The sequence below is a fragment of the Mesocricetus auratus genome, unplaced genomic scaffold (assembly GCF_017639785.1).
Source record: "Mesocricetus auratus isolate SY011 unplaced genomic scaffold, BCM_Maur_2.0 Super-Scaffold_100014, whole genome shotgun sequence".
Lineage (NCBI taxonomy): Eukaryota > Metazoa > Chordata > Mammalia > Rodentia > Cricetidae > Mesocricetus > Mesocricetus auratus.
In genome coordinates this window covers 25128257-25141513 of record NW_024429197.1, presented here as the reverse complement: position 1 = coordinate 25141513, position 13257 = coordinate 25128257, and positions in this window count along the sequence as shown.

The following is a 13257-nucleotide window of genomic DNA, read 5'->3' as shown; positions in this document are numbered from 1 at the left end:
TTGGGACATACTACACTAAAAATTATTTGCAATTCAAGTTTATCTGGGCATTGTTTATTTGTATTTGTTTAATCTGGCCATCCTAATTTAGGGAGAGGCTGTTGACTAGACCACATTTTCTAATATATTTTCTATATAGTGATGTGTAACTTGATTCAGAAGATATCTGAATAGAAAATTCAACAAAAAGGTGGTTCCCTTTGGCTCCTGGAATTACAAGTATCCTCATTTCTAAGACATAAAGATTATGTTACATAAACATACCACTAAAAAGAGTGATGTTGACAGTAATTAGACCATCTCAGTGCTTTAAAAGATCACTGTCTTAAAATCTGGGTAGCTTTCTTGTCTACATAGTGGCTGTTAGAACTACTTGAAGGGTTTGTTAAAACATATTGTTGAGTGGGACTTAGCTTCAAGGTTTCTGATTTAGTAAGTCTGGCATTGAGTTGTAGGAATTTGTAACAAGTGCTTTGGGTGAGACTGGCACACTTTTAGAACCACTGCTGTGACATATCAAGGCCTATTCCTGGAGCTGAGGAACAGGTTAGTCCAACCTAAATTCTTTACCAATGTTGGGAGGGAACAAGGTATTTTGGAGAGATAATAACTATGTCTAGTAAAAAGAAAAAAGAAGACTACTGTTTTTTGTTTGTTTGTTTGTTTTTTTTGTTTTTCGAGACAGGGTTTCTCTGTGGCTTTGGAGGCTGTCCTGGAACTAGCTCTTGTAGACCAGGCTGGCCTCGAACTCACAGAGATCCGCCTGCCTCTGCCTCCCAAGTGCTGGGATTAAAGGCGTGAGCCACCACCGCCCGGCTAATCCAGAGCATTATTAGGAATTGAATGATAGTAGTTATTATTTGTTATTATTTATTCAATGACAGCAAAGACTCTTGGGATGGAACTGTCAGCTCCTCTCTCCTACTCTACCCCTTTTAAAGTGCAGCTTAGCCCAGCAGAGTCAGGATGATCTAGCACTGCAGGACTCTATAATTAGATTGTACATTTTCCCTACTTCTACATGGTTGCACACATGCAATCACATCCACACATGTGAACACACACACACACACACACACACACACACACACACACACACATACCTTTATGTAGAGCTACAGCTGCCAGCATAGAAGACACAGTTATACCAGGGCAGGAATCAATGCTGAAGTGTGGTAGTGGGAAGAAGACTGTAGCCAGCTAAAACCCCTGGGCTGTGGCTGGACGGTGAGAAGGAAGGAGAGGGAGTGGTATGGGCAGAACTGGTGAGGCAAGGGAAAAAACCACAGAAGGAAGCAGACAGCCTAAGTCATGGGACAGTACTGATTTCCTCTGTTAACTTCATTTCCTGATTTTACAGACTTCTATTGCACATGCCACCCACAAACAATGCTTTGTTATAAGTGGGTGGAAGTGATTGGCTTAGTCAGGCATTATGGTCCCTACCCATAATCCCAAGAGCACACTAAATTCAAGGCAAGCCTGGGATATATAGCAAGATCCTATCTTTTTATCTTTTAAAAGAAATGTTTTTGGATTTTTTTTGTTTGTTTATTGGTTTTCAAGACAGGGTTTCTCCTGGTTGTCCTGGAACTAGTTCTGTAAATCAGACTGGCCTCGAATTTACAGAGATTCTCTTGCCTCTGCCTCCCAAGTGCTGGGATTAAAGGCTGTGCCACCACCACCTGGCAAAAGAAGTGCTTTTTGTAATTTAGTGGTAGAGTGCTTGCCTAGAAGACCCTGAGCTTGCTGGGTTGGTGGTGCATGCTTTTAGTTCCAACACTCAGAAGGCAGAGGCAGGCAGATCTCTGTGAGTTTGAGTCCAGCCTGATCTACAGAGTAAGTTCCAGGATAGCCAGGGCTCTAATGAGAAACCCTGTCTCAGAAAAACAAAACAAAACAAGACCCTGAGTTCAAACAAGATAACATGCCAACTTGTGAAGGAATAAAGCAGGATCCTACATTCCAGGAACTATACCATTTTGAATATGGCAGGAATTAGGCTGGGGATGTAACTTGGTTGGTAGATTGCTTACCTATCATTCATGAAGCCCTGGGTTCAAACTTGGGTACTAAATAAACCTGCATGTATTCTATGCCACGTGCAGATAAAGACCAATGTTATCCTTCTACTTCATAGTAAGTTCCAGCCTAACCTGGAATATATGAGACCTTGTCAAAAAAAAAAAAGCCAGTTGTTGGTGGCCCATGCCTTTAATTCCAGCACTCAGGAGGAAGAGGCAGGCGGATCTTGTCTACAGAGTGAATTTCAGGACAGACTCCAAAGCTACAGAGAAACCCATCTTGGGAAAAAGAAAAGAAAAGAAAAAAAGAAAGAAGGGCTGGAGAGGCAGCTCAGCAGTTAAGAACACTGGCTGCTCTTCCAGGGGACCCAGGTTCAATCCCCAGCACCTACATGACTGCTCATAACTGTCTGTAACTCAAAGATCTGACACCTTCACACAAACATACATACAGGCAAAACACCAATAAAAATAATTGTTTTTTAAAAAGAAAAAAAGAAAGAAGAGAGAAAGAACTGGAGAGATGGTTTAGTGGTAAGAGCATTTGCTGCTCTTCCAGAGGATCCAATTTCAATTCTCAGCATCCATATGGGGGCTAAAAGCCTTCTGTAACTCCTTCTAGTGTATTAGATGCCCTCTTCTAGCCTTCGGGGGCAATGCATGCATGTACATGGTATACAGACATACATGAAGGCAAAACAAACAGCCACATTAATAAAATAAAAATAGTGTTTTAAAAAAGGGAACATAGGTGATTAGTATAGCTTACATATGATTCTCACTAATAAGGAGCTCAAGACACAAGGACCTCAGAAAAAGTTAAGTAAATCCAATAGAAAATAAAGGAAAGATTGGGAAGCTGGTTCAGTGGCCAAGACTGCTTGCTCTGAGAGTCTGTGAACTTGAGTTCAAATCCCCAGTGCTTACATAAACCTAGGCATGGCTGTTCATGCCTATAAGTCCAGCATTGGGGGTGGGGGCGATTATGAGCATTTCCTAGCCAACCATTCTAGAAGAAAAGGCAAGTTTCCAGTTCATCCACAGACCCTGTCTCAAGGCAGGAAGACACAGCACTATCAAGGAAGATTCCCAGCATCCTATTCTGGCTTCCATAGGAACATATATGGGGTATACATCTGCCTATTCACCTGCATGTTCTAAACACACATGTTGTGTGATGTTTGTACACTGTATGAAAATATAGTGCTGTAATTGGTGTGATAAAAAGCTGAACGGCCTCCAAGTAGTGGTGGAGGCACACGCCTTTAATCCCAGCACTTGGGAGGCAGAGGCAGGTGGATCTCTGTGAGTTCTAGGCCAGCCTGGTCTACAAGAGCTAGTTCCAGGACAGCCTCCAAAGCCACAGAGAAACCCTGCCTTAAAAAACAAACAAACAAACAAAAAGCTGAATGGCCAGTAGCTATGTAGGAGGTATAGGCAGAATTTCTGGGGAGAGACAGGAAGAGGAAGTGCAGAGGAGATGCCAATGAGACATGGAGGGAGACTTACAGAATGAAAGAGGTAAAAAGCCACAGGGTAAAACATACATTAATAAAAGCAGATTTTATTGTAGTAGCTAGTGGGACAAGCCTAAGCTAAGGCCAAGCTTTCATAATTAGTAATAATTCTCCATGTCCTTATTTCCTTATTTGTGAGTCAGGTCCCACCCCCCAAAAAAGTCCTACACACAATGATTTCCAACACACACACACACACCATACAGAGCTGGAGCGTTGGCTTAGTGGCTAAGAACACTAGAAGCTTTTCCAGAGGATCCAAGTTTGCTTCCCAATACCCACATGGTGGTATACAGCCATCTGTAACTACAGTTCAAAGGGATCTGAAGCCCTCTTCTGACTTTTGGGTGTGCCAGGCATGCATGTGTGCACATACATACAATCAGGCAAAGTTAGGCTGTTTCAAAATAAAGGGAGGAGGAGAAGTAAAAATGTGCGGTTTATTGCAAGCCATTATAGCTCAATAGGGCTCTCCTTTAAAAAAATATTTAATTTGTTCTTTGGCTTTTTGTTTTGTTTTGTTTTGAGACTGGGTTTCTCTGTGTAGCCTTGGAGCCTGTCTTGGAACTTGCTCTGTAGATCAGGCTGGCCTCAAACTCACAGAGATCCTCCTGCCTCTGCCCCCTGAGTGCTTAGATTAAAGGGGTGCGCCACCAAAACCCGGCTTTCTTGAGACAGGATCTCACTATGTAATTCTGACTGGCCTGGAATTTACTGTGTAGACTAGGCCGACTTCCAATTCATAGAGATATACCCTGCCTCTGCCTTCTGAGTTCTGGGATTAAAGGCATGCGCCACGACACTCAGCTATTTTGTTTTGTTTTTTGAGACAGGGTTTCTCTGTGTAGTCCTGGCTGTCCTGGAACTCATTTTGTAGACCAGGCTGGCCTCTTTTAAGAGATCTGCCTGCTTCTGCCTCCTGAGTGCTAGTATTAAAGGTGTGCATCATGATCTCCTGGCTAAAAGATGATTTTTAAAAATTTTTTAAGATTTATTTATTTAGCCGGGCGTTGGTGGCGCACGCCTTTAATCCCAGCACTCGGGAGGCAGAGGCAGGTGGATCTCTGTGAGTTCGAGGCCAGGCTGGACTGACAGCCTCCAAAACAGAGAAACCCTGTCTCGTAAAACCAAAAAAAAAAAAAAAAGATTTATTTATTTATTACATATACAGTGTTCTGCCTATATGCCAGAAGAGGACACCAGATTGAATTGTAGATGGTTGTGAGCCACCATGTGGTTGCTGGGAATTTAACTTAGGACTCTTGGAAGAGCAGTCAGTGCTCTTAACCTCTGAGCCATCTCTCCAGCCCCTAAAAGATGATTTTTAATTAAAAACATATTACGTGTTTGAGTGTTTTGCCTGTATGTATGAATGTGTACCATGTGTGTATAAGTGCCCAAGTAGCCCAATAGAGGGTGTCAGGTCCCCTGGAACAGGAGTTATGGATGTTTGTGAGCTACCATGTGAGTGATGAGACCTGAATCTGAGAACTCTACAAGAGCTGCAAGTGCTCTTAACTGCTGAGCCATCTCTCCAGCCCCTACCTTTATTTTTGAATTATGTGTATGCATGTGAGTAGGTGCATGTATGTGGGAGTGTGTTGGAGGCTTGAAGAAATTTGATGTTTTGGAGTGAAAGAGTTATGAGTGGGCCGGGCGGTGGTGGTGCACGCCTCTAATCCCAGCACTCCGGAGGCAGAGGCAGGCAGATCTCTGTGAGTTCGAGGCTGGGCTGGACCGACAGCCTCCAAAACAATACAGAGAAACCCTGTCTCGTAAAAACCAAAAAAAAAAAAAAAAAAAAAAAGGAAAAAAAAAGAGTTATGAATGGTTGTGAGCCACCTATTGTGAGATCCAAGCTTGAGTCCTCGGAAAGAACAGTGTGTGTTCTTACCCACTGAGTCATCTTGACATCCTCAGTCAAGTTGTTGACAAAGAAAGAGCCAAAGAGATGGTTTATTGGGTAGGGGTGTTTGCACACAGGCCAGATGACCTAGCTTGATCCCTGGATGCCACAAGGTGGCAGAAGAGAACTGATTTGTGAGAGTCGTCCTCTGATTTCTGCATTCACACACACACACACACACACACACACACACACACACACACACACACTATTTTTAAAATAAAAATAAAAAACTAGGTGCTGTGCATGTTCGTGCACACCTTTAATTCCAGCACTTGGGAGACAGAGGCAGGCAGATCTCTGAGTTCAAGGGAGTTCTAGGACAGCCAGGGATACACAGAGAAACTCTGTTTCAAAAAGAAAGAAAGAAAAAACAGAAAATAGTTTCATTCCATCTCTCTTTTTTTTTCAGGTAATTTAGTAATAGTTATTAATATGTTAAATATGTATCCCTTGGCATCCAGCAATTGTTAAGAATTTATTCTACAGGAACAATAGAAAAGTGAAAGAAGGGCTGGAGAGATGATGGCTAGCGGTTAAGAGCACAGGCTGCTCTTCCAGAGGACCCAGGTTCAAATCCCAGCACCCACATGGTGGCTCACAACTGATCTATGAGATCTGATGCCCTCAATGCCTTCATGTAGCCTGCAGGCATGCATGCAGACAGAATACTGTATACATAATAAATAAGTAAAAAAGTAAAAGAATTTACTGTGTTTGCTTGTAGTTCTGGGGGTTGAACCAAGGGTCTTAGGGGCTTTGTTAGGCAAGCACTAACATGTCTTTCATTTGTTTATTTATCTATTGTTTTTTTTTTTAAAGGGATTTGTCAGCTGGGTGGTGGCACTCGTCTTTTTTTAAGATTTATTTATTTATTATGAATACAACATCCTGCCTCCATGTATGTCTGCATTCCAGAAGAGAGCACCAGATCTCATTACAGATCGTTGTGAGCCACCATGTGGTTGCTGGGAATTGAACTCAGGACCTCTGGAAGAATAGCCAGTGCTCTTAACTTCTGAGCCATCTCTCCAGCCCTATTGTTTTTTTTTGTTTTTTGTTTTTTTTTTTTTTGTTTTTTTTTTTTTTTGAGACAAGGTTTCTTTGTTTAACAGCCCTGGCTGTCCTGGAACTCTGTAGACCAGACTGGCCTCAAACTCAAAGAAATTTGCGTGCTTCTGCCTCCCAAGTGCTGGATTAAAATTAAAGGTGTACACCACCACACTGAGTTTACTAACACTTTATTTATTTACTTTCTATCTTGAGACGGACTCCCTAAGTTGCTTCAGCTAACTTTGACCTTGTAATGTTCCTGCCTCAGTCTCCCTAATAGTAGGACCAGAGGCCTCTATCAGGCTCAGCTATTGCATTGTTTAGAAGAGAGGAAAAATACCTAAATGTTTCTGAGAAGGAAACTGGCAAATAAATTACTATGCATCTATATTGTAAAAGCCATACAGTAACAAAAAAGATGTGTAAATGTTGTTATAGAGTACTGTCCATGGTATGTTAAATGAAGAGGGGGGGAAAAGAAAACACTCAGTTATGATTACCAAAGGTGGACTTGGTATTAGTTATATTCAGTTTATTTAGCTGCAAGGATCAAAGTCCAAGAGTTTCAGAAGGCCATCATGGTAGTTCCTGCTCCTGGACAGAGGTTGTGCAAGCTGAGGGAGGAGGCTGGGCCTTGCCTGGGTGGGTGTGGGGATTTCTTCTTCAACTCTGTCTCCATCAGGGCCGAGCCCAGCAGCCTCATTTCCTTATCTAGACAGAATGTGGGTGAGAGTTAAAGCTCCAGTTATATTAATTACATTTTTTTCTACCTCATTAGGGTGAGAAGGTGACTTCTCTGAGAAGTGCTGGAGCTGGGTTTTGAAGCTCTTGAGCCTTCTTTTCTTCCTCCCTCCCTTTCTCCCTCCCTTCCTTCCTTCTTTCCTACCGGAAATCTAGCAGATAAACTGTAGTTACAAAGGTAGTCTTTAAGTTAAACACCAATGCCAAACAAGTTGCTTAGCTTTGCTCTACTCTTGTTCAAATGTAGAAGAGATATTTGAGTTCATTTCATGAAATTTCAGATTCCCAAGAACTAAGACAGTGGGCATTTGATAAACATTAATTAAATTTCACATAAGCCCAGACTTACAGTGAGATCTTAGGGACCCAAATAGCTTCTTTATTAGTCTTAATCTTTTGGGACCTGAGTATTGGGCAGGTATTATTACTTGAATAGCCAATTAGTAGCTAATTAGAACTCTGGAACTCCCTGGTCAGGTGCTGCCTAGAAACCCTCTTGAGAATGAAACAGTAAATCCAAGTGGTGGGGATGGCTTGTGGTGGCACAACCAGAAACCCAGCCCTAGGCAGGCTCAGGTAGAGCACACATGAGTTTGACTGCAGCCTAGGTTATGTAGTAAGCATTTACCTAAATTAAGAAAGGAAGGGAGGAAAGGAAAAATCTAGTCTGTACCTCCTATTTATCAAAAATAAATGGTGGGTGTTGGTGGCCCACGCCTTTAATCCCAGCACTAGGGAGACAGAGGCAGGTGGATCTCTGTGAGTATGAGACCAGTCTGGTCTACAAGAGCTAGTTCCAGGATAGCCTCCAAAGCCACAGAGAAACCCTGTCTCAGAAAAAACAAAAAACAAAAAACAAAAAAAAACTTAGATCACCAAATATGTAGTTAGTTACCTGCTGTGTTTGGATATGGTTTGTTTCCTGGAACCTAAAGTCGGATGTTAATGACCTTTTTTTTGTTTAGAGGTGAAATGTTTAGAAATGATTAGGTTTATGTAAGTTCATTAAGGTGGTGTAGTGGTTATTGAATCTTGGTGGTGTTATAAGAGAAACAGTGGCAATAACAGCATGCCAAGTCATTCTCTATACCACCACAGTGCTGCCAAGAAAAGAGCCATGTGCAGGATGCTGAGATGCAGAGGTAAAGTTGCTGCCCTATCTTTTTTTTTTTTTTTTTTTGTTATTCGAGACAGGGTTTCTCTGTATTGTTTTCGAGGCTGTCAGTCCAGCCTGGCCTCGAACTCACAGAGATCCGCCTGCCTCTGCCAACCGAGTGCTGGGATTAAAGGCGTGCGCCACCACCCGGTGCTGCCCTATCTTTTAAAAAATAATTTATTTGTATTTTATGTACGTTGGCATATTGCCCATATATATGTCTGTGTAAGGGTGTCAGATCCTTGAAACAGGCGTTGTAGACAGTTGTGAGCTGCCATATGGGTGCTGGGAATTAAACCTGGGGCCTCTGGAAGAGCAGCCAGGGCTCTTAATCACTGAACCATCTCTCCAGCCCTCTGTTGCCTTATCCTAAGTAATTAGTGAACAGTTCGGTACAACAAATGGCTTCCAATGCATTTTCTATTTTTTGTTCAAATTTTTTATTATTGCATTTACTTTTTTGTGTGTTTGTGGGGGCATGGTGTACATATGGTGGCCTATTTTTACCATGTAGGTTCCAGGGATTGAACTCAGGTTGTCAGGCTTGGCTGCAAGGGTCTTTACTTTTTTTTTTAACCTTTCAAAAATTACATTAATGTTTAACATGCATTCAAATAACTTTCTTTTTTTTTCCAGTTTAAATTTAGATAAGAAAGCCGGGCGTTGGTGGCTCATGCCTTTAATCCCAGCACTTGGGAGGCAGAGGCAGGCGGATCTCTGTGAGTTCGAGGCCAGCCTGGTCTACAAGAGCTAGTTCCAGGACAGCCTCCAAAGCCACAGAGAAACCCTGTCTCGAAAAACCAAAAAAAAAAAAAATTTAGATAAGGTTGCTTCACAAGTCAGTTCCAGGTCCCTCTCCCATTCCCTCCCCTCCTCCCGTGCCCTCCCCCCGCAAGGGTCTTTACTTAATGAGCCATCTCTCCATCCTTCAACCAGTTTCTTTTCAAACCATGGTGACCTTGGCTTACTCAAATAATAATCTATTGGAGAAGGGGAAGAGGAAATAATTATAGAAAGATGTGATATGTGCTTTATCTATGATGGAAGTATACACAGGAACAATAAGCACAGACAAGGCAACCAAAAAATGACTGGGAAGGGAGGAGCTGTCAGGAAAATGGTTCCAAAATGGGTAACTCTCTGCTTTGAGAGATAAACAAGAGTCAACCAGTCTCTGAACAGGGTGTGGGGCAGCACAGTGGTCTGCAGCCTCATAATATACCTCAGTACAGAATCGCAAGTACACCTTGTAGCTAGAGCAGCAGGTCTACATGAGGAAGGAGAGCAGGATGGGGGGGTGGGGGGCGGGGGGGGTCAGAAAGTAGAGGACTTTGTGTATCAAGCAAAGCAAAGAGTGTGAACTTGATGCCAAGGCAAATGCCAGAGGCAGTAGTAGGGATTTGAAAATCATGTCACATGTGTGTAGATGGGGCAATACCATGTTTACTATAAATCCAGTTTCAATGGCATGCAGTGCCTTGTGTGTATGTGTTGTTGTTGTAACTTCACAACTAGTAAGGGCCAGCGTCTCAGGCTCATGAACCATGTATGATGAGCCTTGGCTGGCCCAGAACTTGCCGTTTTAGCCAGGCTAGCCAGGAACTCACAGAGCTCAGCCTGCCTCTGCCTCCTGAGTACAAGGATTAAATATGTGAGCTACAATGCCTAACTGACACTCAGATTTAGGAGCAGATTGCTGTAATTAAAACAAAAAAAGCACCGTGAGAGAGAAAGATGCCATGACAGAGTTGACAGAGTTCAAGTGGAGAGGTTTTTTTTAACTAGGGAAAGGGATTATAAAAAGGGGAAAGGGGTCAGAAGCACCGAGAGACAGGAAGGATAGGCAGAGGGAGAGAGAGAGAGAGAGAGGGAGAGAGAGAGAGAGAGCAGACAGAGAGGAAGAGGAAGAAAGATGACAGGAGGTTGGGGGGGTAGGCAGGGTCTAGAACTTGCTATTTCAGTCAGGCTAGCCTTGAACTCACAGAGGTCTGTCTGCTTCTGCATCCCACCCGAGTGCTGGGATTAAAGGGGTGCACCACCATTGCCTGGCCCCTTTTTGGTTTTATAGGTCTCAAATTAGTGTCAATCCCTAGGGGAAAGTGGAAGGAAAGGATGTAAAGAGGCCTCTAGAACTACCACTAGTGGTCTGCCGAAGGAACGTGACTAAGTGCATTACTTGGGGTGAGATCACTGCTTGTGGTTAGAGGTGTGGTGGGACTAAGAGTGACTGGCTGCTCAGAGGTAAAGAGCTCCTGTCCCAACCACAGGCTTTCTCAGGCTTTTGTGACTTTTTCCACATCTGTCAAATGACAAAGCAGCTATAACTGTTTTGTTGGTTTGAGACAAGGTCTCCCTGTGTATTCCTGGCTGTTCTGGAACTCTGTAGACCAGGCTGGCCTTGAACTCATAGATCTGCCTGACTCTGCCTCCTAAGTGCTGGGATTTCTGATCATGGCTTTCTCTTATAAGCAAGTCAAAGAAACATGTCTAGTTCCAACATCACCACTTTTAATAGCAATGTTTTGGCAAGAAGGGCCCTCTTTCCCAGGAAGTTTTGTCCAGGAAAAAGGGCTAGAAATACAGGTGTATAACAGCACATTTTCCCCCAACTTCTTGATGACAAAACTAGCCCTGCCAATGAGGTCAAACGAGGAGATAGTACAGGCTGGAAGCCACCCACCACTTATTTCACTTTCTTTAGTTCAGTGGTTCTCAGTCTAGGATGATTCTGTCACCTAGAGGACATCTGGCAATGTGTTTGGGGACGTGTGCAAGGGGAAAAGGGATAGCAGGTATGCTACTGGAATTTAGAGGGCAGAGGCCAAGGTGTTACTAAATATCTAATTATGCACAGGACAGGCCCCAAACCCATAATAAGGAATTATTTAGACACTTTAAGTGTCTACAGTGTCCAAGATTAAGAAATAACAGAAAAATTGTTTTTACTTAATAAGATGTGTTTTGAAACCTGAGAAGTAACTAGTTCTGGTATACAGATGAACTTCAACAGCAACTTTTTTTTTAAAAGTTAGATCCTGGGGCTGGAGAGATGGCTCAGCGGTTAGGAGCACTGACTGCTCTTCCAGAGGTCCTGAGTTCAATTCTCAGCAACCACATGGTGGCTCACAACCATCCGTAATGAGATCTGGTGCCCTCTCCTGGCGTGCAGACATATGTAGAGGCAGGATGTTGTATTCATAATAAATAAATAAAATCTTTAAAAAAAAAAGTTAGATCCTGGGTTGGAGATTTAGCTCATTGGTAGAGCACTTGCCTATCAAGAACAAGGTCCTGGGTTTGGTCCTCAGTTACAAAAAGGAGATTTCATAGTAGTCTTGGCTAATCTGGAGCTAACTATGTAAACCAAATTGGTCTCAAACTCTAAGTAACCATCCTGCTCTGCTTTTGCCTGCTTCTGAGTGCTGGGGTTATAATAATGCACTGTCATGGCCAGCTTTAACATAAACGTATTCTGAATCACCACGATGACTGCGTAACAGAGCCATCTTGTGGTCTGGTTTCCATGATTTTCTTTTGTATTTGTTGTTACAATTAAATAAGGCGTTTAACTTTAATAGCCTCTAAGCTTAATTTTAATATTTTATGTGTTTGGTGTAGGTTGTCATTAGGTTAGCAAGGGATGATATAAAACTGATTTCTGACTTCTGCTTTATACTGATTTGTGGAACATTAATGGGGCTGTCTCACCTGTTAAACGTAGTTAGCGATGAAGAAGGAACAATGGTTTTTCATGAGTCAGATAATTGTCTCTCATAACAAATTAGGCCCAAGGCAACTACTGACAAAGAACACTGTGATCAAAGATTCTATGCTTCTTTGTAGAGACAAAAAAATAGAAATGGTAGAATTGAGTCACCATCCAAGGGTGTAGGCAAGATAGGCACACAGGACTCCAGGGAGCCCTACTCCAGAAGTCAGGATCATCTCCATACTGCGCATTGCTTCCAGGAAGCTTAACTTGTATTTTCCACTTGCATTTTCAGCCTGATTTTGGCAGTTTTTTATTTTATTGTATTTATTTTGTTTTGTTTTGTTTTGAGACAGAGTTTCTCTGTGTAACAGCCCTGACTGTCCTGGAACTCACTTTTTAGACTAGGCTGGTCTCAACTCACAGAGAGCCACCTGCCTCTGCCTCCCGAGTGCTGGGATTAAAGGCTCTTAGGTTTTTTTTAACATTCGTTTTGAGATAGGGCCTCACTTGTGTGTGCCTGCTTGCTGCCTGCCTCTGCTATGGCATACAAGTGGAGATCAGAGGATAATTTAAGGGAGTGAGTTCTCGCGATCTACCTTGTGCATTCTGGGAATTAGAATGAGGTTATAGGGCTGGAGAGATGGCTCAGAGGTTAAGAGCATTGACTGCTCTTCCAGAGGTCCTGAGTTCAATTCCCAGCAACCACATGGTGACTTACAACCATCTGTAATGAGATCAGGCACCCTCTTCTGGCCTGCAGGCATGTGTGCCAGCATAACACTGCATACACAATCAATAAATAAATCTTAAAAAAAAAAAAAAGGCCAGGCGTTGGTGGCGCACGCCTTTAATCCCAGCACTTGGGAGGCAGAGGCAGGCGGATCTCTGTGAGAGTTCGAGGCCAGCCTGGTCTACAAGAGCTAGTTCCAGGACAGCCTCCAAAGCCACAGAGAAACCCTGTCTCAAAAAAACAAAAAAAACAAAAAAAAAAACAAAAACAAAAAAAAGAATGAGGTTATAGGATTGGCAGCAAGTACATTTACCCACTGAGCTTTCATGCTGAAACAGATGGTAATTTTCTTTCTTTCTTTTTTTTAAAAATGTATTTTATCTGTATGAGTGTTTTCCTTGCATACACACACACACAC